The sequence below is a fragment of the Mustela erminea genome, chromosome 1 (genome assembly GCF_009829155.1).
Source record: "Mustela erminea isolate mMusErm1 chromosome 1, mMusErm1.Pri, whole genome shotgun sequence".
Taxonomy (NCBI): Eukaryota; Metazoa; Chordata; class Mammalia; order Carnivora; family Mustelidae; genus Mustela; species Mustela erminea.
Genome location: NC_045614.1, coordinates 54,332,628 through 54,358,012, shown reverse-complemented (window position 1 = coordinate 54,358,012; position 25,385 = coordinate 54,332,628). Strand labels below are relative to the sequence as shown.

Below are 25,385 nucleotides of genomic sequence, written 5' to 3'. Positions count from 1 at the left end.
ACTACCTAAATAAAGAAACTGACAGGTTTGGAGATGAAAAGTAAAACTTGGGCTGAAAAAGAGTTTAAGATAAAGTGACTTTAAATTAAAAATAATGAAAAACTAATTTATGGCAAGGGTTAAAAATGAAATTATTCCTAGAGGTCTTTTACTGTGGGGCTGATTGCTTTAACATATTGTTTTGAACTAGCTGATTTTTAACCCAATTACTTTTTAAAAAGTTAAAATATTTTCTAAACTTGGGCAGTTCTGAACTTTTGCAAGGGTAGAGTGTCACATTTCCTCATGTGTCTTTATGCTGCCCAGTCATCTGATGAAGTTGCCAGTTCGTGGTCAGAAATTGAGAAAGAGGAGTGAGGAAACTCAAAATATTGACACACATACCACTGTGCAGTGCATCAGAGTGCCCTTTTGGACTGGTTGGAAAACTGTAACCTAAGCCTTTTCCAAACTAGACATATTATTATTTCCTAGCTTGGATGAGATGGCTTTTGATTTTTTAAGTATTTGAGCATGTCTGTCAGCAGAAACTTTTTCTTTGTGAGGGTAATTTTTTCCAGTGTTGTGTGACCAATTGAAGAATAATAATAGTAATAATAAAGGAACAAACACTGAAGGAAGCTTGCGGAAATCATGAAAAATTGATCACCCAATCTCTCAGGTAGACCAAGGCTTGACTGAAGGAAGGAATGAGTTTAAAGGAGAAATGAATAGTGAAATTGCATTATAAGCACTTTAAAATATGAATATTCAGTTATGTTTTCACTCTGTCAAAAAAATGAAGGTTTTTAATAGTGCAGGCAGTTTCAGCCACTGTTACTCATACTGAGTATACGTTCTTGTGTGATTTCTATTGCATTTGTGATTCTTTTTTGTCTAAAGATAACGTAAAAACAAGAAAACCTATAGATAATAGCTTACCTTTATTGCTACCTGCCATGTTCTTTAAAGAGCTGACTTCAGGGGCGCCTGGGTGGCTCAGTGGGTTAAAGCCTCTGCCTTCGGCTCAGGTCATGATCCCAGGGTCCTGGGATCGAGCCCCGCATCGGGCTCTCTGCTCAGCAGGGAGCCTGCTTCCTCCTCTCTGCCTACCTCTCAACCTACTTGTAATCTCTGCCTGTCAGATAAATAAATAAAATCTAAAAAAAAAAAAAAAAAAAAAAAGAGCTGACTTCAGTTCATTTAATCTTCCCAATAGCCTGATGATATAGGTAAATTATGATCTTTATTTTAAAGAGGAAGAGAGAGAGACATAAATACCCTAAATATAGCCCATCTATTTAGGGAGAGATTAAAGGGATTTTCTAGGGTAATTTGGACTCCATCCTATACCCTAGCTTCACTGCAGAAATTAGCCCCTATGTATGATGCAAACTTAGTGTTTTTGTTAGAATTCTGGGAATGCCTTCCACTTCATACTTTCCTTTATGATCCGTGGTAGTTTTCTTTTCTTCTTACAGGCCTTACATTATTGACCCCTCCTAATCCCTGTATTGTGTTTTTTTCTTTTTTAATTTCTTTTCAGGGTAACAGTATTCATTGTTTTTGCACCACACCCAGTGCTCCCGTATTATGTTTTAAACTAAATACTGAAGTTCTCGAAGGCAGGGATCCAGGTCTTAAACTGATTTGCCTCTTCAAGTACTCATTTTTCATAGAACCCTCAGAGATAGCCCCTTTGAAGAGTTTTCTTAACTTTTGTTGACCTAAATGGAAATACTTATTTCCATTATTCTTTTTTCTGTAAGATGATAATGAATCATTTTGGTAATACTTTATATGTGAAAACTTTTCTTCAATATTTGATTTAGGAATTTAGTGTAAAATAACACGTTTAGAAAAATTCTTTCTAAAATGCTTTCTTTTTCCACTAATCAGTGTTTCATAAACTTCTAGGAAACATGCTATCACTTGCTTATGTGTAAAGCATACCCGGTTTATGCAAGTATAGGGTAAGGATTGTGAGCCTACACTGAAGCCTTTAATCTAAAGCTTGGAGTGATTGGGGGTACTCACCTGATAGTTTATCTTAAACATTTATCACTTAATGGAGGGACTTCTCTTTTTGGAAAGTTTTCTGTGCTAATTTTGCCAATTCTTTTTTTTTTTAAGATTTTATTTATTTATTTGACAGAGAGAGAGAGATCACAAGTAGGCAGAGAGGCAGGTAGAGAGAAAGGGAGGAAGCAGGCTCTCTGCTCAGCAGAGAGCCTGATGTGGGGCTCAATTCCAGGACCCTGGGATCACGACTTGAGCTGAAGGCAGAGGCTTTAACCCACTGAGACACCCAGGTGCCCCTAATTTTGCCAATTCTTATGACAGTGTTTAAAATGCTGGAATTTTAGGGGCGCCTCGGTGGCTCAGTCAGTTGAGCATCCAACTCTGGATTTCAGCTCAGGTGGTCATCTTAGGGTGGTGAGATTGAGCCTGGGGTTGGCCTCTGGGCTGACTGTGGAGTCTGCTTGAGATTCTCTCTCTCTCCTTCTTTTGCCCCTCCCCCTGCTCGCTCTCTCTCTCAATAAATAAGTAAATACATAAAATCTTTAAAAAAAAGAAGGTGCCTGGGGTACCCGGGTGGCTCAGTCAGTCAAGCGTCTGCCCTCAGCTCAGGCCATGATCCCAGGGTTCTGGGATCCAGTCCCCATCCGGCTCCTGGCTCTGAGGAGAGACTGGCTCCTCCCTCTCCTTGTGCTTGCATGCACACGTCCTGTCTCTCTCTCTCTCAAATAAATAAATAAAATATAAAAAAATTAAAAAGCTGCTTGGAATTTTTTTTTTCCACAGAAAGCAGAAAAATAATTTATTCCAGTAGATGGCAGAAATAAGAAAGTCATCCTGAAAATATACCTTGGTGTAATTCTGTTAGAACAAATATTGCCTCTGAACAAGCTCTCTGCTTTCCTACTGACTGCCCCACTGGATTCTGTCTTGTGACAGTTAAACACTTCGCTGAGTCCCATGCTGTGACCATGCAGGAGTCATCTTCAAATTCACAGGTTCCCAGGAGAAAGCAATGTATTTCCCAGAAGAACAGCACCTTCTAGTTCAGAAGAGTGCATGAACGCTGTAGAGAGTCAGCACAGTTTAGGTTTAAGTAGGCACATAATTTGTCGAAATGTAAAAAAGGTAACAGGAAAAAATACTGCATTGTAGAGTAAGATATTCAAATGTGGTGTGAGTATTTAAGGCAGCTGATGGCCGAAAGAGGTGAGTCAAAGGTGGTCTGGGTTTGGAGTTGACTTTGCATCTAGAGGAATTCTCTTCGTGACCTCAATGATGGAGCACTGGCGAGCAGGTCTTCTTCCTTAAGGCCAATGATACTTGAGGTACCAGATGGTTTCATTTTTCAACTGTGGTCCAAAGAGAGGGTTGAGTTGGGTCAGAATTGCAATCAGCCAAGAGATAGCAGCAAACTGAACAGGTTACCAGCATGGTGATGATAACTCTCCGGTTGGGATCCTTAGGGATAAACCAGGGCACGCAGAAGCCGACGAAGCCCCAGAACACGCTCATCACAATGAGAGGCACAGTGAGGCCGTTATACGCCATGGTTGCCGCCGGAGCTACCAGCCCCTGCCCAGCCGCCTCACTTTGGTCAGCTGCTTGGAATTTTATGTGATAGATAATTCTGTGGAAAATGAGCATAGTGCAAAGATATCTAAAATGATTTATTGGCTTCCATTTTAAAACTTCATTATGTGGGCATCTGGGTGGCTCAGTTAAATATCTGCCTTTGGCCTCAGCTCAAGTCATGATCGCAGGGTCCTGGGTTTGAGACCCTCTTTGGACTCCCTGCTCTGCGGGAAGCCTGCTTCTCCCGCTCCCCCTGCTTGTGTTCCCTCTCTTGCTTTGTCTTTCTCTGTCAAATAAGTAAATAAAATCTTAAAAAAAAAAAAAAAACAAAACCTGCCAAACTGTTTAAAAAAATAAAGCTTCATTATACAATTAAGTAGTTAAAGCAGAGTAGAGATACATCTTTGGAATTGTATTATGATCGGAATGGCTATTAGTGGCTTTAAAAATTATGAATTACTTCGTTTATTTCATTGTTACCATTTCTCCTGCTTTATATTCCCAGTCTATTTTCTGATTTATCAGAAAGATATTTAAATATTAGAATACTTGAATTAGTTTACTAGTTAAAATGTAAACTGACATATACTTCAAATATAATTGTATACCATATAGTGTAAATAGAGCTACTTTTACCTGTATTTTACTTAAAGAGCAGTGAATTGGGAGATTTTATATTTCTCTTACGCATTAAGTCACTGTAAGTTGTACATGGCATTTGGTTTATTTTCTCTTTATCTTTGATATTAAATTTTACTTCTCCTATCCTAGAAAAGTAGAAATAACCTTTTTGAGGAAATGATGAATCCCAGCAGAAAGGTATTCTCCAGAAAAGTTGTGTTTGTTAATTGTAAGTAATTTAGCAGTGTGTTGTTGTCCTGTACAAGTCCAGGATAAGCTAATGGGTAAAATATCCAGAATTGCCCCATGCAGGCTCTGCAGAGTATCTCTAGGAATATGGAGTCACTTTGCAAAGAACAAATGAATAAGATAGTGTATAGTCAATGTTGTTCTAAGTAATGTGAGAGCTCAACAAGCTCTTTCACAGTTGATCTGTACTTTGGAACTTGGGGCTTAAGTTTTGAACATAGTATAGCAGTGGTTAAGAGCTTTAGGCTTTGAACTCAGGCTGGAGGTTTAAGGGATATTTAGAAGAGTTCCTGATTATTATAATCAATAGAACCACCATTGTTTGTATAACAGTGTTAATGGGTAACATTTTCTGTCTCAGGCTAACACTGTGTGCTTTCCATATATTATTTAACCTTTACATGTTATAAAACATACCAAGAAGAGAAAAAGAAATACAAGTAAATCTTTAAATTTAGATGTCAGTAAATAAAAGGCTATTTAAAAATACAGGCACCTAAAAAAAAAAAAATAACAGGCACCTTAGTATAATCAGGTCATTTATGCCAGATGTCTAGACTTTTAAAGCTCTTGCTGCCAGTTCCTCCTCCTCTCTTTTCAAAACAGGGAGAAATCCAGGGCAGCTAGATAAAATTTTAACAGAATTTTAACTCTAGAATAGTATCCAGGTTATTTTGATGTATAGGAATTCTTTTATATTGACCAATATTCAGAATTAGTCATGGTTCATAATTCAGCAGTGTTCTACTTACATGGAGATTTTTTTTTAAATGTGATGTTTTCTTTTCTTTTTTTTTAAAGATTTTATTTATTCGACACAGAGAGTTCACAAGTAGGCAGAGAGGCAAGCAGAGAGAGAGAGAGAGCGAGAGAGAGAGAGGGAGGAGGAAGCAGGCTCCCCGCCAAGCAGAGAGCCCGATGCAGAACTTGATCCCAGGACCCTGAGAGCATGACCTGAGCGAAGGCAGAGGCTTAACCCACTGAGCCATCCAGGCACCCCTTACATGGAGATTTTATCTAAGGTTCATTTATTGCCAACTCTGGGGAGAACATTTTTGGAATGAAGATAAAAAAGAATGACTTAAAAGAAATTTATATAATCTTCACTGTATTTGTATTAAATTCAGATCCATTTATTGAAGATTATGGGAGCTTTCTGAATAACAGATTTTTTATATATTCTGTATTCTGTATTGTTTAAAGGATAAGAAGAAAGGCCAACTTAGAAAAAGCACTAGAAATATAGCTGCTCTGAGATAATTTAAAGGAAATCACTAATTACTTAGAAATGAAGTAAAAATCTTTTAAATATGAAGACTGATTTAAATTGCATGTGTTAACGTAAGGCATGGTATGTATTTTCCTGTCTTCACATACTGGTCTTATCCATTCCTTGTAAATAATATTTATTTCAAAGTAGTATTATAGTAATAACATTAAAACGTTATTTTATTTTTTATTTTTTAAAAGGTCTTATTTGAGAGACAAAGAGCATGAATTGGGGGGAAGAGCAGAGAGGAGGGAGAAGCAGGTTCCCTGGCAGGGAGCCCATGAGACTCAATCGCAGGACCTGGATATCATGACCTGAGCCAAAGGCAGATGCTTAACCTACTTAGCCACCCAGGTGCCCCTGAGAATATTTTATTTTTTAAATTAGTGTGTGTTGTAATAGAACTGGAATTTACCATCTGAGGGTTTGAAAAATTTATGTTTTCTTTTAAATCGTGACAAAGCCTTTTGAATTTTACCGTTTCTTCTAAAAAAGAAATAGGAATGGTATCTGCTTTAGCCTATCTAATTCTCACAATCCTGTGAGGTAATGGAGAGGAGAGCTGAATAAACTGAAGCGTGTCAAATTGTAAATTCTCTTGACTGAAGTATACTTTCTGAAATCAGTCTCAACCATAGAGAATGCATTGCTACATTCTCAGAAATTAGCTTTTAGGTAGATTGCTAAAGAAGTTCTTAAAAGCTTATCTTAAGGGGCGCCTGGGTGGCTTAGTGGGTTAAGCCGCTGCCTTCAGCTCAGGTCATGATTCCAGAGTTCTGGGATCGAGTCCCACATGGGCTCTCTGCTCAGCAGGGAGCCTGCTTCCTCCTCTCTCTCTCTGCCTGCCTCTCTGCCTACATGTAATCTCTCTCTGTCAAATAAATAAATAAAATCTTTAAAAAACAAAATAAAACAAAAAAACCCCCCTTATCTTAAGACATCAGCATGCTGGTTGCTTTAGGTATGTTTACTCTACCACTTTAATATTTTTAAGTGAAATGTAAGACAGTATTTGAAGTGATCCGAAGGGGCACGTGCACCGGGATGTTTATAGCAGCAATGTCCACAATAGCCAAACTATGGAAAGAACCTAGATGTCCATCAACAGATGAATGGATAAAGAAGATGTGGTATATATACACAATGGAATACTATGCAGCCATCAAAAGAAATGAAATCTTGCCATTTGCGACAACGTAGATGGAACTAGAGCGTATCATGCTTGGCGAAATAAGTCAAGCAAAGAAAGACAACTATCATATGATCTCCCTGATATGAGGAAGTGGTGATGCAACATGGGGACGTAAGTGGGTAGGATAAGAATAAATGAAACAAGATGGGATTGGGAGGGAGACAAACCATAAGAAACTCTTAATCTCACAAAACAAACTGAGGGTTGCTGGGGGGGAGGGGGGTTGGGAGAAGAGGGGTGGGGTTATGGACATTGGGGAGGATATGTGCTTTGGTGAATGCTGTGAAGTGTGTAAACCTGGTGATTCACAGACCTGTACCCCTGGGGATAAAAATATATGTTTATAAAAAATAAAAAATTAAAAAAAAGACAGTATTTGAAGAAGAACTCAAAAATGAGATTTTTCAGAATGTCTGATTATAGAAGAAAATTTAAAATGTGGATGAAGTATTTACATTGTGTGTGTGCTCTGTGTGTGTTCTCCTCCTCAGAAAGGCAATAGAAAGATTTATTTGGTAGGTTGGCTTGGCTAAGGTATGGAGAGGATAAAACAAAGTCAGCTTTAACCCTGAGTTTGCCGAACTGCTTCTTGACTCTTCTAGGCAGACTCATTTTTTTTCTTTTTTTAAGATTTTATTTATTTATTTGAGATGAGAGAGACAGTGAGCATGAACTTGGTGGGAGGGGGGCGGGAGGGTGATTTGTACAGAGTAAGAGGGAGGAGGGGACTTTGCACTGAACAGAGAGCCCAACTGCATTCCAGGACCCTGTGATCATAACCTGAGCCGAAGGCAGATGCTTAACTGACTGAGCCACCCAGGTGCTCAGACTTTTATATTCTTGAGTGCTGAATTCCTGTAAAGCTTCCTGTTTTAATCAGGATTGTTTAAATTGGTTTTTCTTACCATGGTTCAAATGGATCTAACCCCATCTTTCAGGAAAGGAGCTGTGATAAGATAATGAGAAGTGTTCAGTGAGTGTTCCAGTTCAATCTCCAGAAGTTGGTAGAGTAGCATTTCCAGACAGATGTTTATGCCTCAGATTAGGCTTTAAAGTGGGAGATGGACCTTGCAGCAGAGAACTCAAATCACTTGAAATTATACCCTGAGTACTGGTAGTTAAATTTTCGTAATTGTAGTCTTTTCAGATTTGACTTGTCCTGAGGCTACTTAAAAGTACTTTGTATGTTTTGCTCCCTAATAATCTTGTGGCTTAAACATAGTCTTGTTTTCAAAACATTTTTTATACCATCTGCTAAACCCAAAATGCAAAAACAATGAGACCCTCCCAGGGCTTTTGAAGTTTGTTTTCTAACTTAATGTTTTATCAATCTGGCACTTTATTTTATTCATTTTTGGAAATACCTCTGACTGCATCAGTTCACTGAAACTATTGCTGGAGCTGGGCCACAGGGTGAGAAGGCTGAAATGAATGTGTTGAGTTTAAAATTAAAATACTTTTATTACAACCTGGTATTCTCCTGGATTATGAGCATCAGAATAAATTATACAAGTTTTTTTCCTTTTTCTTTCTTTCTTTTTTTTTTTTAATTAATAGATTTTATTTATTTATTGACCGAGAGAGAAAGAGACAGAGAAGTAATACAAGCAGGGGGAGTGGGAGAGGAAGAACCCCACTTAAGGTTCTTAAGTGGGGTTAAGGCTCCCCACTAAGCAGAGAGCCGGATGCTGGGCTAGGTCCTGGGATCATGACCTGAGCCAAAGGCAGACGCTTAACAACTGAACCACCCAGGTGCCCCACAAGTGTTTTTTTCTAAGATCACTTCTCAGCAGTTTATTAGGAATTGTACTAGGAAATAATTTGATTTCTTTAAAATTTTTCACAAACATGATATGGCCCCTATATTTACTACCCTCTTACTTTGATCCTTAACATGTTTACATACCCAGAGTGTAACCTGCTGTAACCGGTTTCTCAGCTGCATGGTGCTTTGTGTAGATTGCATGGGGATTGTGGGAACAGTTCTCAGAACTCTGCAGACTCTCTGGAAATACAGTACAGCTTTTTGCCTTCGTCAATAGAGCTGAAGAAGAGCCGTTGAATGGTAAGTGCTATGCTCTTAATAGCCATTTGATTTCTTGCCTGAGGTCAGAAGTGCAATATTATGGAGAGAACTTACACCTTGCTTTACCAAACGTTTATATGTTTAAAAAGTTAATTAATCTTATTTCTGGAAAGTGTAAGGAGATGAAAATTACTTCCTTTTGTCTTCAGGGCTTTCTGCTTACCATATAGTAGAAAGCTCATTGGCTATACTGGTGTGTGTCTATGGAAACCCTCAGGAATGTATTCCTGATTTTATTTTATTTTTTGAGATTTTATTTATTTGAGAGAGAGAGTGCACAAGAGAGCACTAGTGGTGTGAGGGGCAGGGGGCAAAGCAGGCTTTCCGCTGAGCAGGGAGTCTGATGTGCGACTTGATCCCAGGCCTCTGGGAGACCTGAGCCGAAGGCAGCTCCTTAATCGACTGAGCCACACAGTTGCCCTTGTGTTCTTGATTTTTTAAAAAATGGGGTTTTACTGTAAAAGTTAAGTTTTTCTTAACATTCCTGTATTTTTTAATTATTGAAGGAGTTTGAGAATTTATGTTGAGCTATAGAAATCAGCTGATTAGCTCCTGCCAATAAAACTTTTGACATTCAGGGACTCCTGGGTGGCTCAGTTGGTTAAGCAGCTGCTTTCGGCTCAGGTCATGATCCCAGTGTCCTGGGATCGAGTCCCACATCGGGCTCCTTGCTCTGCGGGGAGCCTGCTTCTCCCTCTGACTCTGCCTGCCACTCTTGCTTGCTGAGTCTCTCTCTCTCTGACAAATTTAAAAAAAAAAAACAACTTTTGACATTCAGTAGTCCTTGTTTTTATTCACAGAGAAATTCATTTATCCTTTTACTAAAATGAAATATTATTCTTGGGACTTTTGTTATGGCCTATGGTATTTGAACCATAGCAAATACAGAGAAAGTAATGACTACTCTCTGATTATAGAATCATTTGCAAGCATGATGTGAAAATGTATCAGCTTCCCCAAAATGTAGCTTTTACACGTTCTGGAAATTGTTTGTTTTTTCTTCTTAATTGTACTGAATGTCTGGTTAGTTTTGTGGTTGACAACATCTGTATATGAAGAACTTGTTAAATTAGCATCCAAGAACCTAAACTATAACTAGCATTGTATGGTTATGGTTATGCTTAAGAAAGCATTCTTCTTTTGGGACATGTACCCAGTATATTTGGGTATTACTGTATTTTCTTTTTCTTTTTAAAGAGAGGGAGGGAAGCAGGCTCCCTGCTGAGCAGAGCCCGACATGGGGCTCGATCCCAGGACCCTGAGATCATGACCTGAGCCGAAGGCAGAGGCTTAACCCACTGAGCCGCCCAGGTGCCCCTTACTGTATTTTCTTTAAGCTGAACTCTTTCCACTTCCACACCTGAAATCCTTCTCTTTCTAGACATTCTTTTGCATTCTATGTGATCTTATCCATATTTAAAAACACAGTTCTATATTTCTTTAGTAGGGGCACTGTGGTTTTAAAACCACTTTTTATTTTCAGCGTTTTTTTTTTTAAATTTTTTTTTATTTATTTGACAGAGATGTAGGCAGAGAGGCAGGCAGAGAGAGAGAGAGAGAAGGAAGCAGGCTCCCTGCAGAGGAGAGAGCCCGATGTGGGGCTCTATCCCAGGACCCTGAGATCATGACCTGAGCTGAAGGCAGAGCCTTTAACCCACTGAGCCACCCAGGCTCCCCTCAGCGGTATTTCTTTTAAAGATTTTATTTATTTGACACACAGAGATCACAAGTAGGCAGAGAGGCAGGCAGAGACAGAGAGGGAAGCAGCCTACTTGGCTGAGCAGAGTCTGATTTGGGGCTCCATCTCAGGACTCTGAGATCATGATCTGAGCCCAAAGCAGAGGCTTAACTCACTGAGCCTCTCAGGCACTCTTCATCGGTATGTTTTTAGGTAAATTGGATATGTGTGTGTAGGTGAAAATGTTTATTACGTGTGCCAGTGCAGGTGAACAGGGATGGTGCTTGGTTTTATTTTATTTTATTATTTTTTTTAAAGATTTTATTTATTTATTTGACAGAGAAATCACAAGTAGGCAGAGAGGCAGGCAGAGAGAGAGAGAGGAGGAAGCAGGCTCCCTGCTGAGCAGAGAGCCCGATGCGGGACTCGATCCCAGGACCCCGAGATCATGACCTGAGCCGAAGGCAGCGGCTTAACCACTGAGCCACCCAGGCGCAGGTTTTATTTTTAAAATAAAACAACTGTGAAGAGAAATGCCAAACAACTCTAGTAAATAAAACTTTAGATATAACTCCAGCATTGTAAAATTTCGTAATGACTTCAGTTGGGTGTTAATAGCTGGTTTTTGTCTGTTTGGAATCTGTATGATGAGCTCTCACATGACTTCAGCTGACTGCCAGTAAACGGTTGCATTGTGCATGTTCTACAGTTGCAGAATTCCACAGTTGTCAGTGTTCTAGTCTTAAGAGTGTAGCTCCTTAGCATACTGTGATGCATAATGAGTGCACTGATGATTTGTTAGAACTCAGCACTCATTGGACTCAGTTGCCAGCATTTGTTATTTAGGAAATGTCTTAAGGACCTGCTGCTGTATGCCAGACACTGTTTTTGTTTTTAAGATTTTATTTATTTCAGAGAGAGAGAGAGAACAAGGGAGAGTGAGCATGAGTCGGGGGAGAGGTAGAGGGAGAAGCAGACACCCTGCTGAGCAGGGATCCTGATGTGGGGTTCAATCTCGGGACCCTGGGATCATGACCTGAACCAAAGGCAGACGCTGAGCCAGCTGAGCCACCCAGGCACCTAGATGCCAGACACTGTTAAAGGTGATGGGATTATAAGGGTGAACTGAACTTAGCTTCTTGCAGCATACAATCTATTGGAGAGGCAAATGTTAGTTATTGGGTAGGCAGATAATTAATACGATTTCAAAGTATTCTATTAAGTGGTGTAAAATATTGTGAAAACTATAAAGCTGAGCAAAGTGAGGAATGATAGGGAGGGGCAGAATATACTTGGAAAGGAGATGGTCAAGGATAGTTTATTTGGAAAACTAATAAAGAAGCATGTTCCATATTAGAAAGTTTAGTATTTGTTAGGTTATCATGACTGGAATCATGGTAAGATGTTAAAGTTAGAAAGGTCAATAAAGTTCCTATCATTGAACTCCATATTTACAGAGTACGTAACTTGAGGTCCAAAAGGGTAGTGACTTATTTATGGTCTAGGTTGCCTAGTTTAGATTTAAACTCATTTAAGGCAAAATTATGTAACTTTTTTTTTTTTTTTTTAAAAGATTTTATTTATTTATTTGAGAGAGAGACAGTGAGAGAGAGCATGAGCGAGGAGAAGGTCAGAGGGAGAAGCAGACTCCCCATGGAGCTGGGAGCCTGATGCGGGACTCGATCCCGGGACTCCGGGATCATGACCTGAGCCGAAGGCAGTCGTCCAACCAACTGAGCCACCCAGGCGCCCAAAATTATGTAACTTTTTAAAGGTTTTATCTTTAATTGAAACAAAGAACATCTTCCTCAGAGTTATGTGGATTAAATGAAATAGTGGACAAAGACCTATATGTATGCTCAGGGCCTAACTCACGGTAGTTGCTTGGAAGATGTTGAGTTTTGTTTCTCTTTATCTGTCAAGTCTTTTTTATTATGTCTCATATTTTACTTTTTGGAAATTTTATTTCCCTGGTCCTCATAACAGATGTGTTCCAGAGAAGCAACTGAACAAGAAAACTTCTGGTATCATGACCCCTGCCTGCTCAATAGGGCTTTTGTCTTCTTAGGATCAGCCTCTGAGATTTGCTAGAAAACAGAGCCACAAGGGCTTAAGAAGACCTATGTTACTTGCTTGATTTGTCATGGGTGGGTGTTGTATGAACAGTGTTAATGTTTGAGAGGCTTGAAGTATTACTTGAATTTTGGTTGTACCATTTTTAAAGATTTTATTCATTTATTTGAGAGAGAGAGAGCATACATGTGCAAGCATGAGGAGGGGGAGGGGCTGAAGGAGAGGGAGAAGTAGTCTCCCCACTGGGCAGGGATCTGAGATCACAACCTGAGCATACGTGCTTAACCAACTGAGCCACCCAGGTGCCCCTTGGTTGTACCATTTAAGAATATGCCCGGTAGGCCAATTTGAGGATATTTCTCTAAATTCCTTCCTTTAATCCCTTGATTTCGATAATTGTTACCCGCAAACTACTGAAGTAGACACTTATTTCTGTCATCCCCCCAGCCCATGGTAAGTATCCCATATTTTTCTCTGAGGAACTGTCAACTCTTATTCCCTATTATATAGCCATTCAGTTTTTGTTTGTTTGTTTTAAGATTTATTCATTTGAGAGTGTGTGCATGTGAGTGAGAAGAGGAGCAGAGGGAGAGAATCTCAAGGCAGACTCCCTGCTGTGCCCGGTGAGGGACTCATCTCATGACCCATGGGATCATCATCTGAGCTGAAACCAGGAGTCAGACGGATGCCTTAACTTACTGAGACATTCAGGTACCCCACAGCCATTCGGTTTTAATGACATTGACCTCATCCTTAGCTTTAGGGGAGAGTTTGATTAGCTTAAAGCAGTAAGTAAAGCCCAACCATTTGGACATAATGATTTGCTCACAGTGACTCACTGAAGGTCAGTGAGATGTGAAGTCATGTTTGGGGGTTCCTTATTCCAGCGATCTTCCTTGATAAATGCTGTTTACCTCCTAGAGTGAGGTGAGAATGCATGTAGCTCTCAGAATCTACTTGTAGTCACTAGTACTTAAGGCTTAGGATTGGGGATTGCTAGCTTTAGAACAAAACAAACACCAAGGAAGGCAGAGAAAAGAAAGCAGAAGAAACCAGATCATTAGTGGTATCATTGGATCAAGCTTTCCTGAAGCCGTTCTGTCTTGGGTCTTGTTAGTTAAATGACCCAGTAAGTTATTTTTATTTATGCTGTTTGAGTTGGGTTTTCTGTTACTTGCAACCTCAAAACTTTTAAATAATGGTACTCAGCTTACCACTAAACCACCTATAATTCACTTCAAATATCTGGGACCCTGTACTTAGGAAAATCAATTCAAAGAGTAAGCTGCTAGGTGAATTAAATTTGTCAGCAAGTACTGGTTGAGTTGCTCATCCATTCATTTATTCAGTGTATGTTGGAGCACCTGCTCTCCCAGACCCCTTGCAAGGTGAAGGAGCTGAAGATTGGTTCCTGCCCTCAGGGAACTTAACAGTTTAGAGGAGGCAAGTAATAGTTAATTAAGTAATTGTCAAGTAATAGTTAAGTGTCTTTCTTCTTGAAATAAGCTTTTCCCCACCATTGTTTCAGGTGCCTTTGTTTCAGAATGTACCGCTCTGTCTCATTTGTATCTCTTTATTATAATATTTCTACCTTACAGTAGAGTATATAGTTTTACTATAGTTAAATAATATGTATATATCTCCTACCTCATTTGTTAGTCTATATAGAAGTATAATGGGTAAATATACTTGAGCTGTTAAAAACTGTGTTACTGGTATATAAAATAGTAAGTCAGAAATGAGCAAAGGAAGAGCTGTTCAGAGGGTTTCTAATTGCTGCTGCTACTTTTCCTAGTGGTACTCGATTCCTTATGGATCATGCATTGCTTTCAAGTGTCTATAGCAGCTAAGGATGTGCCCCAGAAAGATGTAAATGTGCACATGCTCTAGATTCTATATTCAGTTGCTGGGAGTTCTTGAATTCGCTAAAACTCCCAGAGATTGAACTTTCAGAAGTTAAAACTCTCAGAGGTCTCAAGTTAACCTCCATACCTGCCACTAAATGATGCTCTAGTTTTTAAGCTTGCTAGTGAGCATAATAGACCACCCCAAACTAAGTTCAGCTTCCCTGAAAAATTTGTAATATAAGAGGTGCACAATTTTTGCTTACTTTCAGAGTGCTGTGTACTAGATGCTAATCTGGGTACTTTACATACTTTATCTTATTCTTTACTGTGATTTTGTACTGTTTGTGTTATTACTGTTTTAATTTTATAGCTGAGGAACCTGAGACCCAAGTAGTTTAAAATAAGTTGCCCAAGTTTAGATAAGCCTGTAGTGAAGTTGGATTTCAAACCCCGTACCTTTCCTCTTTCCACTAACTGTTCTGCTTCTTAAGTAATTGATAGAAAGTGCTAGTTTGGTCCCAGAATGTAGTAAGCAGTCAAATTGTTGCTGCTTGTTAGTCATTTATTTAGCAGATTTTTTTTTTTTTTTTTTTACTTCTTAAGGATAGAAATGTTTTTTTCTTAGGACTGTTAGATGCAAGGAACAGTATCCTTTTCAAACTAGATTAAATATAATAGTGAATTTTGTAGGTGGATACTGTGGTTTGGGGCAAGAAAAGTTGCAGGATGTATGAGTAGAGTCAGGAAATAGCTCAGAAACCCAGATGGCCTCCTGAGATATTGCAAACCTGCCTCTTTGTTAGGTGACAGCTTTATTGAGATATCACATACCATGCAATTCACCCATTTAAAGTATATAATTGATTGTATTTTAACAGTTGTGTAACCATCACCACAGTCAGATTTAGAACATTTCCATCATCCCCATAAAGAAACCCCTTAGCTATAACCCTCCAAACCTCTATCTCCCGAGCCCTAATCTACTTCTTGTCTTTATGTGCTTATCTGTTCTGAACTTCTATATGAATGCAGTCATGTATTATGGATTTTTATGATCGACTTACATCATCATCCATGTTGAGGCATGTATCAGTATTTCATTCCTTTTAATGATTAAGTAATATTGCATCACTTGGATATCCCTTCCTCTGTTGATTGGGTGTTTTTTGCTATTAGGAACAGTGCTGCTGTCTAAGGTTCTAATAACCTACTAGTGCAACCTAAAAGCCTATATATAATTCTAGTCTGTAGGAAAGAGAGAAGCCTAATGTTTTTTATTGCTCTGGGCAGTCTTTTGGAAGATAAAAGAATAATTTTTATTAGGTTTATTTAGAAATACTGGAAGTAGCAGGTGGATACTTAAAAAAATTTTTTTTTAAACATTTGGAGTCCCCAGGGATTGCAAGATTCTAAGCTAGGAGTGGAACGTATATAGTCCTACCCACCTCAATTATCCTATCCACCTCAATTATAAGATGAAACCAGGGAGGTATATGGGTTTCCCCAGTGCCTCTAAATTTAGTATCTGTGATTTTAATTTTTTTTGATATGTAATAATCAACATGCTATTAATGACAGTAGGTTTAGGCAACTGTAAATGCTCTTTTTTTTTTTTTAACTTTTTTTATGGTAAAATAATACGTAACAAATTTACTGCCTTAATTATTTTTATATGTATAGTTCAGTGACATTAAGTATATACATACTCTGCAACCATCCACCACTGTCTATCTCCAGAATTTTTTCATCATTGCAGACTGAAACTCTGCATTCATTGAACTCCCCAGTACTACCTACCCTTGCTGCCCCTGGCAACTACAATTTTTATTTCTATGAATTTGACTAGGTATGTAATATAAGTGGAATCATACAATATTTATTTTTATGTTATTTATTACCATTAATTTTTTATTATATTATTAATGTGGGTTTTGAACCCATGACCCTGAGATCAAGAGTTGCATGTATTAGTACTTCATTTCTTTTTTAATGACTAAGTAATAGTCCATTGTTTGGATGTACTACATTTTATTTTTCCATTTATGAGTCTATGAACACTTGAATTGTTTTTTGTTTTGTTTTGAACGCTTGAATTGTTTCCAGCTTTGGCTTTTAGGAATAATGTTGTTATGAACATGGGTGTGTGTATATATTTTTTGAGACCCTGCTTTTAATTCTTGTGATACTATTCAGAAGTAGACTTGTTGAATCATAGAGTAATTCTATTTTTAATTTTTTGAGGAACTGCCATACTGTTTCCCTTAGTGGCTGCGAATTTTACATTCCTACCAGCAGTTCTGCATAGAGGGTTCCAAGCCCTCTACACCCTTGCCAAGACTTCTTTTTTCTGTCTTTCTGAGTAGTAGCTATTCTAATAGGTGTGAAGTGGTATTTTGTGGTTTTGATTTACATTTCTCTAATAATTAGTGATGTTGAGCATCTTTTTGTATTCTTTTTGGCTCTTTCCGTATCTTCTTTAACAAAATGTCTATTCAAATTCTTTGCCAGATTTTAAAATTTGGTTGTCTTTTAAATTATTGATTGTAGGAATTCTATATTCTCTAAAATATTCATATTATATATGCAAATCCCTTTCAGATATATTATTTGCAAATATCTTCTCCCATTCTTAGGGTTGTCTTTCACTTTCTTTATGGTGTCTTTTGAAACACAGACGTTTTTAATTTTGATGAAGTCCAGTTTATTTTTTCTTTTGTTGCTTGTAGTTTTGGTGGTATATCTTAAGAAGCCACTGCCAAATCCAGGATCATGAAGATTTACTCCCGTGTTTCTTCCTAAGAGTTTTATAGTTTCAGAGTTTTAGCTCTTACATTTAGGTCTTGAACCATTGGGTTAATTTTTGTATATGCTGTGAAGTAGGGCCCCACCTTTATTCTTTCGCAGGTGGATACCCAGTTGCTATGACATTGAGTTATTTGGCACCTTTCTCAGTTCTGTTCCACTTACCTGTATGTCTATTCTGACAACACCATACTTGATTATGGTAGCTTGGTAATAAGTTTTGAAATTATATTGTGACTCCTTTAACTTTGTTTTTCTTTTTCAGGATTGTTTTGGCTATCCTGGGTCCCTTGAGTTTCCATTTGAATTTTAGGGTCAGCTTGTCAATTTTTTTTTTTAAAGATTTTTTTATCTTAACAGAGACAGTGAGAGAGAGGGAACACAAGCAGGGGGAGGGGCAGTGGGAGAGGGAGAAGCAGGCCTTCCCCTGAGCAGGGAGCTGGATGTGGGGCTCTGTCCCAGGACCATGGGATCATGACCGCAGCCGAAGGCTAAGCGCTTAATGACTGAGCGACCCAGGTGCCCCAGCTTGTCAATTTTTATGAAGAAGTGTATTCTGGTAGGAATTGTGTTGAATCTGTAGATAAGTTTGGAGAATATTGCCATCTCACCGGTAAACTGGCTTTACTGTTAAGGACCTACATGGACCAATTGAGTTTACATGTTTTCATTTCAAAGGACCATTCTGTCTAGTCTCTCAATTTCATATCAAGTCCCAGCTTGGATCCTTGCTGCATTCAGTTGTAGTGGGACCTAGAGGGACAGAATCATGAATATGAAAATATGGCTGCTCTGGGTTTATTCCTGTGGGTGAAGGAGGGAAGTTCTCAAAAGAGGAGTGTGGGTTTGAGAAATAGCATAGAGTTGTCCAGCACAGTTTTCACTAATGGAGGCAGTAATTCAGGGTAGAAAGGCTCTGGAACACTTGGAAAGTATAGTAGAATAGAGTCTTGCAGTACATCTATGGTTGAGGCAGGAGGAACAATAGAAGCCAGCAAAACAGATAGCTCTTAAGAGAGAGAATTGGAGACAGAAGAAACCCCTGGAAGTGTAGTATAATGGAAGTCTGTCTATGTCTTTAAGTTTGTTTTCTTTTTCTTTCTTTCTTTCTTTCTTTCTTTCTTTCTTTCTTTCTTTCTTTCTTTCTTTCTTGAAGTATAATTGGCACACAATGTTACATTATTTTCTGGTGTATAACATAGTGATAATATGTCATGCTATGTTCACCACAAGTGAACTACCATCTATCTCCATACAATGCTATTATAATACCATTGACTATATTCCCTATGCTATACCTTTTATCCTCGTGACTTATTCATTCCATAACTGGAATGAAAGGCTCTTTAGGAGGACAGCAGAAGGAGCATTAGTCTGAGAAAAGCTCTAGATTTCATTGCTAGGATTTTATTGATGACCAGACTTGCTTAAAACCCTGACCGATAAGTAATGGCAAAGTACAAGCTCATTTATTTAAAGAACATATTGCCTGTTTTAGACAAAAATGTTCAATATAACTACCCATCAGAGAAATGCAAACCTAAACCACAGTGAGAGGGGCACCTGGGTGGCTTAGTTTGTTAAGTGTCTGCCTTCAGCTTAGGTTATGATCCCAGGACCTTGGAACTGAGTCCCATATTGGTCTCTCTGCTCAGCGGGACTCTTGGTTCTCCCTCTCCCTCTGCCCCTACCACCTGGGCTCATGTGTGTGCATGTGCACACTTGCGTTCTTTTCTTAACTTTCTCTCAAATGAATAAATAAAATCTTAAAAAAAAACCCACCTCACTGTGAGATTATCACCTCATAGCCGTCAGAATGGCTGTTATCAACAAGACATGATTTGGGGTGCCTCGGTGGCTCATTCGTTAAGTGTCTGCCTTCAGCTCAGGTCATGATCCCAGGGTTCTGAGATCAAGCCCCACATTGGGCTCCCTGCTCAGTTGGAAGCCTGCTTCTCCCTCTCTCACTTCCTCTGCTTGTGTTGCCTCTCTCGCTGTGCCTCTCTGTCAAATAAATAAAATCTTAAAAAAAGACGCGATTTAACAAGTGCAGGTAAGTATGTGGAGAAAAGGGAGCCCTCATACTTTGTTGGTGGGAATGAAAATTGGAACAGCCACTATGGAAAATAGTATGGAGGTTCTTTAGAAAATTAAAGGTAGAACTACTAAATGATTCAGCAGTACCACTTCTGGGTATTTATGGGAAGAAAATGAAAACACTAATTTGAAAAGATATGCACCCCTATGTTCATTGCAGCATTATTTACACAGTAGCCAAGATAATGGAAGCAACCTAAGTGTCCATCAGTAGATGAATAGATAAGGAAGATGTGGCAGGCGCATGTGTGCCCACACACAGAGGTATTATATTACTCAGCCATAAAAAGGAATGAAATGTTGCCATTTGTGATAACATGGATGGACCTAAAGGGTGTTATGATAAGTAAAATAGGTCGGGCAGAGAAAGACATATACCATATGATTTCACTTACATGTGGAATCTAAAAAGCAAAACAAATGAACAAACAGAAATAGATTCATAAATATGAAGAACAAAGTGATGGTTTCTGGAGGGGAGAAGAGTGGGGGAATGGACCAAATAGATGAAAGGGATTAAGAGGTACAGACTTCCAGTTATAAATAAGACATGGGATGTAATGTATAGTATAGGGAATATAGTTAGTAATATTATAAAAACTATAGATGGTGACAGACTGTAAATAATCTTACACAGTGATCATTTCATAATGTATATAAATTATGAATTACTATGTTGTATATTTGAAATTAATATGGTATTTCAAATATACTTCAATAAACAAAAAATATATTGCCTTTGCTAGACTAGTGTTTTACCAACTTTAGTTATTCCTGTACTACCTTCCTTTTCCTAGAACAGAGAATCATCTATAATATTACTTACTTAATATTTTATTTTAAATAGCTCATGTTTAAAAATTAAGTATATTTATAGTACATTTCTTTTTGTTTTTTAAAGTTTATTTATTTGACAGACATAGATCACAAGTAGGGAGAGAGGCAGGCAGAGAGAGAGAAAGGAGGAAGCAGGCTCTCCACTGAGCAGAGCACCCGATGTGGGGTTTGATCCCAGGACCCTGAGATCATGACCTGAGCAAAAGCAGAGGCTTTAACCGACTGAGCCACCCAGGCGCCCCAGTACATTTATTTCTTAAAGGAAACTTTAAAACACTACCATATATAGAAAACCCATACAGGCATTCCTGCCACAATTGTGTTAAATGTTCCTGAAAATCCATACATTTTGTCAAATCATATACCAAAAATAACAGGGCTTGTAGGTGAAATGGGGGCACACGACCTAACATCTATTCAATTTAAGACTCCTAGTATAAATGTAAATTCTAACAAATATTAGCATAGTTCAAAAAACAGTTTAAATTCTTTATAAACATATACCATAGTAAATATAGTATTTTTTTTTTAAAGAATTTTAACTTAAAAAGATGAAAGTAGTTTGGCGCTGTTGAATTACAGAGTTAAGGGTTGAATGTTATCATCCTGAGCAAAGAAGCAAAGAAGGTGGTAGTTTCTTTGCTGGAGATGTGGTGTATTGAGGGTGAATGGATGTGACTCAGTGTCGCATATTGATTTCTTTTCGCAAAAATGGGGAGAAACGTGTTAAAAGCACTTTTCCAAATACATAGTCAAAATGAGCCCAGAAGAAGCTGCTAGGAGAATAAGAATCACACGTAGTACTAGATTAAAGAAACAACAGTGTTAATTTTTAGTTAGATAGGTGGTCTGTCAGTGGCTTTGAGTTGGAAATCCTTTTTAAATTATTTTTTATTAAAAAAATTAGGAAGTGCTAAAGAAGTATTAAAGATACCAAACTGAGACTTTTTCCTTATCATGATCTTTATCTGTTCTGTCATATCTACAAGTTTCCTAAAATAATTTTATAAACTGTAAATAATAATATAGGCCATGCTTTGGGAAACCCTATGCTGTTAAGACCCTTTTATTCATGTTGTTCAGCTACCTAGAGTATCTTAAGACCCAGCACAGGTCTCACTACCTCCTCCATAAGAGTGTACTTAGGGGTGCCTGGGTGGCTCAGTCGTTGAGCGGCTGCCTTTGGTTCAGTTCATGATCCCAGGGTCCTGGGATGGAGTTCCGCATCAGGCTCCCTGCTCAGCAAAGAGTGTGCTTCTCCCTCTCCCTCTGCCTGCTGCTCTGCCTACTTGTGCTCTCTATCTCTCTAATAAATAAATAAATAAAATCTTTTAAAAAAAAAAGTGTGCTTAAAGGGATATAAGATCATGTAAAACTTTAAAAATGTGAACTTTTCCCCTACTTTTTCTCTGTCAATTCTCTGAAGAAAAGAAAAAAAAAAAGCCATCATATGGATGAGAGCTGTTGGTGGTAGTTTGAGCTTGCTAATCATGTAATTATGGCTTCTTCTTCTTTTTTTTTTTTTTTTAAGATTTTATTTATTTGAGAGAGAGTGAGTGAGCTTGGGGTGGCGGTAGGGGCAGAGGGAGAGGGTAAGACAGATAATCTGCTGAGCAGGGGAGCAGGGAACCTGACAAGGAGTGGGGGTGGGAGGGGAGTGCTCCGTCTCAAGACCCTGAGATCATGACCTGAGCTGAAGGCAGATGCTTAACTGACTGAGCTATTCAGGTGCCCTGTAATTATGGCTTCTTGTCCCTGATACATAATTGTTATCTAGGGATTTCCTCCTCCACTGACCTCCTGGGTCTTTCCTTTGTGGATGCCATTTCCTAGATCTCAACTTTTTCTCTTTGTTGATTTACTATTACTTATCTAACAAATTCCTTGAGAAAAGGATCATGAAGAGTATAAACATTTTGTAATTTGAATATCTGAAAATAGCTTTCTTTTTTTGATAGTTTGGCTGGTTATTTTAACTTAGAGATAATTTTCCTTTAGAATTTAGAAGGCTTTGTTACATTATGTCTTTCCATTGGGAATTTATTTTATTTTATTTTATTTTAAAGATTTTATTTATTTATTTGACAGAGATCACAAGTAGGCAGAGAGGCAGGCAGAGAGAGAGAGGAGGAAGCAGGCTCCCTGCTGAGCAGAGAGCCCGATCTTAGGACCCTGAGATCATGACCTGAGCCGAAGGCAGCGGCTTAACCCACTGAGCCACCCAGGCACCCCTCCATTGGGAAATTTGAAGCCATTCTTTTCTTCCTTTTTAAAAAGCTTTTAGGGCACCTGGGTGGCTCAGTCAGTTAAGTGTCTGCCTTCCGCTCAGGTCAGGATCCCAGGGTCCTGGAATCGAGTCCCACATCAGGCTCCCAGGCTTGGTGGGGAGTCTGTTGCTCCATCTGCCCCTCTCAACTCTTCATGTGCACATGCACACATTCTTCTCTCTTTCTTTCTCGCAAAAATAAACACAATTAAAAAAAAAACCAAGTAAAAGATTTTATTTTTTAAGTAGTCTCTACACCCAGCATGCGGCTTGAAACCATGACCCTAAGATCAAGAGACATGTGTTCCACTGACTGAGTCAGCTAGGCTCCCCTGAAGCCATTCTTATTCCTGATCCTTAATTTTTTTTTTTTTTTTTCTCTAGAAGTTCATAGGATCTTCTGGTCTCCCATTGTAAAATTTAATATGCAAGGCATTTGGTCAGCTCAATTTTGATAACTCCAGTTAATCTGATAGCTCAAGTCATTTAGTTGTAGGTTTTTTCTCTGTTGTGTTTTGGTCTTTTTCACACATGATAGAGGCGTTCCTGAAATGTCTGGTAATCCTTAGTAGTCTGTGTTTTTATTTTTAAAAGGATAGGATTAAACAGCCGATTGAAATCTTTGAGGGCAGTGGGTTATGCGTGTTGTCTTTGAGTTTCATTGTAAGGTAGGGGAACTCATTTCAGTTTCATTGGACCTTGTTGCTCAGCTATGGAGGAAGCTGTTGGTCTCTGTATTCAGTTAGCATTGTTTTCAGAATGGCATGCATGCTTTCACCTGTACCTGGCATCTCCCACTCTAGAGAACTTCCCTTTTACCTTTCCCAGGAATAAACCCGTCTTACTAGAAGGGTTTCAGAGAGCTCTTTGGGGACTAGGCTGTTGAGTTCTACTTTTCTTCGAAGGAGTATAAAAAAGTACGAAATAATCTCACTCAACATTTAACTTGTTGATGGAAAGCTGACCTAGTATGAAATTCTTACAAATATTTCACCTACTGATACTGGTTTTATCAGTCTTTTTATCTTTACCCTTTCTAAACTTTTAGAAGCTTTTGTCACTTCTAAGAAGTTGATGTAGCATCACAACTCTCCTTTTCTGGGTTAAACCTCCCCTGACGGAAAAAAAATTGATACGACAAAATAGTGGCCAATTCCTTCAGAAAATAAACTTAGCTTAAAAACAAAGTCACTCAAGGCCAGTTTTTTTTTTTTTTAAAAGATTTATTTATTTATTTATTTGACAGAGATCACAAGTAAGCAGAGAGGCAGGCAGAGAGAGAGAGGTGGAAGCAGGCTCCCTGCAGAGCACAGAGCCCGATGTGGGGCTCGATCCCAGGACCCTGGGATCACGACCTGAGCCGAAGGCAGAGGCTTTAACCCACTGAGCCACTCAGGCGCCCCAAGGCCAGTTTTAAAATACTAAAAATATGACAGTAGCAGCGCTCATATGTCATTTTTTTTTTTACTTAGTAATTCCATTCCTAGGGTGTTAGACAAAATACTATATATGTGAAAGTGTTTATTTCAAATTCACAGCTAGGACAAATAAGGTACACTATTGTTTGTAAGATGGGTTCTGTTTTCAGAGATTTTAAAATTTGAAAAAATATGTGACTTAAGAATAGTAAGAATTACATCCAACACAATGGAGTATCATTATCAAATATTTAAAATTAGATTGGAAAGAGAATAACATAGCACAGGATTTGGATAAAAAATGCAGTTGTGCATATATATGGACAAGGATTAAGGCCATTACTAGCTCCAAGGCACCATTGCTAAATAGTAAAAGATCCATAGCTCATATAGCAGGACTGCCTCCTTTGTATGAATAAGGAGAATCCCTTTCCTCTGACTGATGCTATCTGAATACCAGGCACATTGCTTAGCAAGTGAAGCATGGGCTGAATTTATACCCTCTCTCATTTCCTATGGTGTGTATCCTTAGGTAAGGTAGAAGCTTTATCATTTACTATGTGAAAGGCACAGTGTTAAGTGCTTTACAAAGATTGGACAATTTTCATAACAACTCATTGAAGTAAGTATTATTACCTTCTTTTACAGTTAATTCTTCAGCTCAGACATCTTCTGAACTCCATAATTATGAGCCTACTGCTTGTGTAGTTAATTCGCAGTGTAGCAGCTGGAGTAGTTGTTTAACACCTAAGACAGATGCTGTGCCTTCTCTGCTCAGAACCTTTCAGTGGCTTCGCATTTCACCCAGTAAAAGTGAAGTCCTTACTGAGACCTATAAGGTAGTATGTTATCTGCATTGTCCCCCATCCCTTCAACTGTACTTTGACTTCACTGAATTTTAGGATATCTTTGCTGTTCTTTGTACACAGGACACTCCTGCTTTACGGTTTTCTCTGGCTGTTCCCTGTACCCTGAATGTTCTTCCAGCTGTCTGCAAACCAAACTCCCTGACTTCCAAGTCTTGGCTTAGCTGTTACCTCCTCATTGAGGCCTACTCTGACCATTATAAATTGCAGCTTGCCTCTGTTCCCCCCGTAGTGATTATAACCCACTATTATATTATCTAATTTATTTTACTATGTGTCTCTCTGATGGATGATATACTTCTAATACCAGGGATCTTTGTGGCTCATTCAGTGAGTTAACCTAAGCTACTAGAGAAGCACCTGGTACATAGTGGGTGTTCAATAATGTTTATTGCATGAATGGTTGAGTGAAAATGGTGTGGGAGAAATTAAGCATTTTGACAAAGTCCACACAGCCAATAAAAGGTGGTAGATTTTGGGGCTCCTGGGTGGCTCAGTGGGTTAAGCCGC

General features: G+C 38.6%; 1 protein-coding gene and 1 pseudogene across 4 annotated transcripts in view; one reads left to right on the top strand and one right to left on the bottom strand.

Annotated features, from left to right (window-relative positions):
* Positions 1 to 25,385, top strand: part of RAF1 (Raf-1 proto-oncogene, serine/threonine kinase) — an 86,399-nt gene that overhangs the window by 12,460 nt on the left and 48,554 nt on the right. The window contains exon 1 of one of the 4 annotated variants that reach the window (XM_032327698.1): positions 8,854 to 8,970. The exons of the other annotated variants lie outside the window; for them this stretch is intronic. The gene's annotated coding sequence lies outside the window, so the exon portion shown is untranslated. Of the gene's footprint in view, positions 1 to 8,853; positions 8,971 to 25,385 lie in introns of those variants that run through there. 4 annotated transcript variants of the gene reach the window in all.
* Positions 2,769 to 3,605, bottom strand: LOC116580917 (annotated as a pseudogene).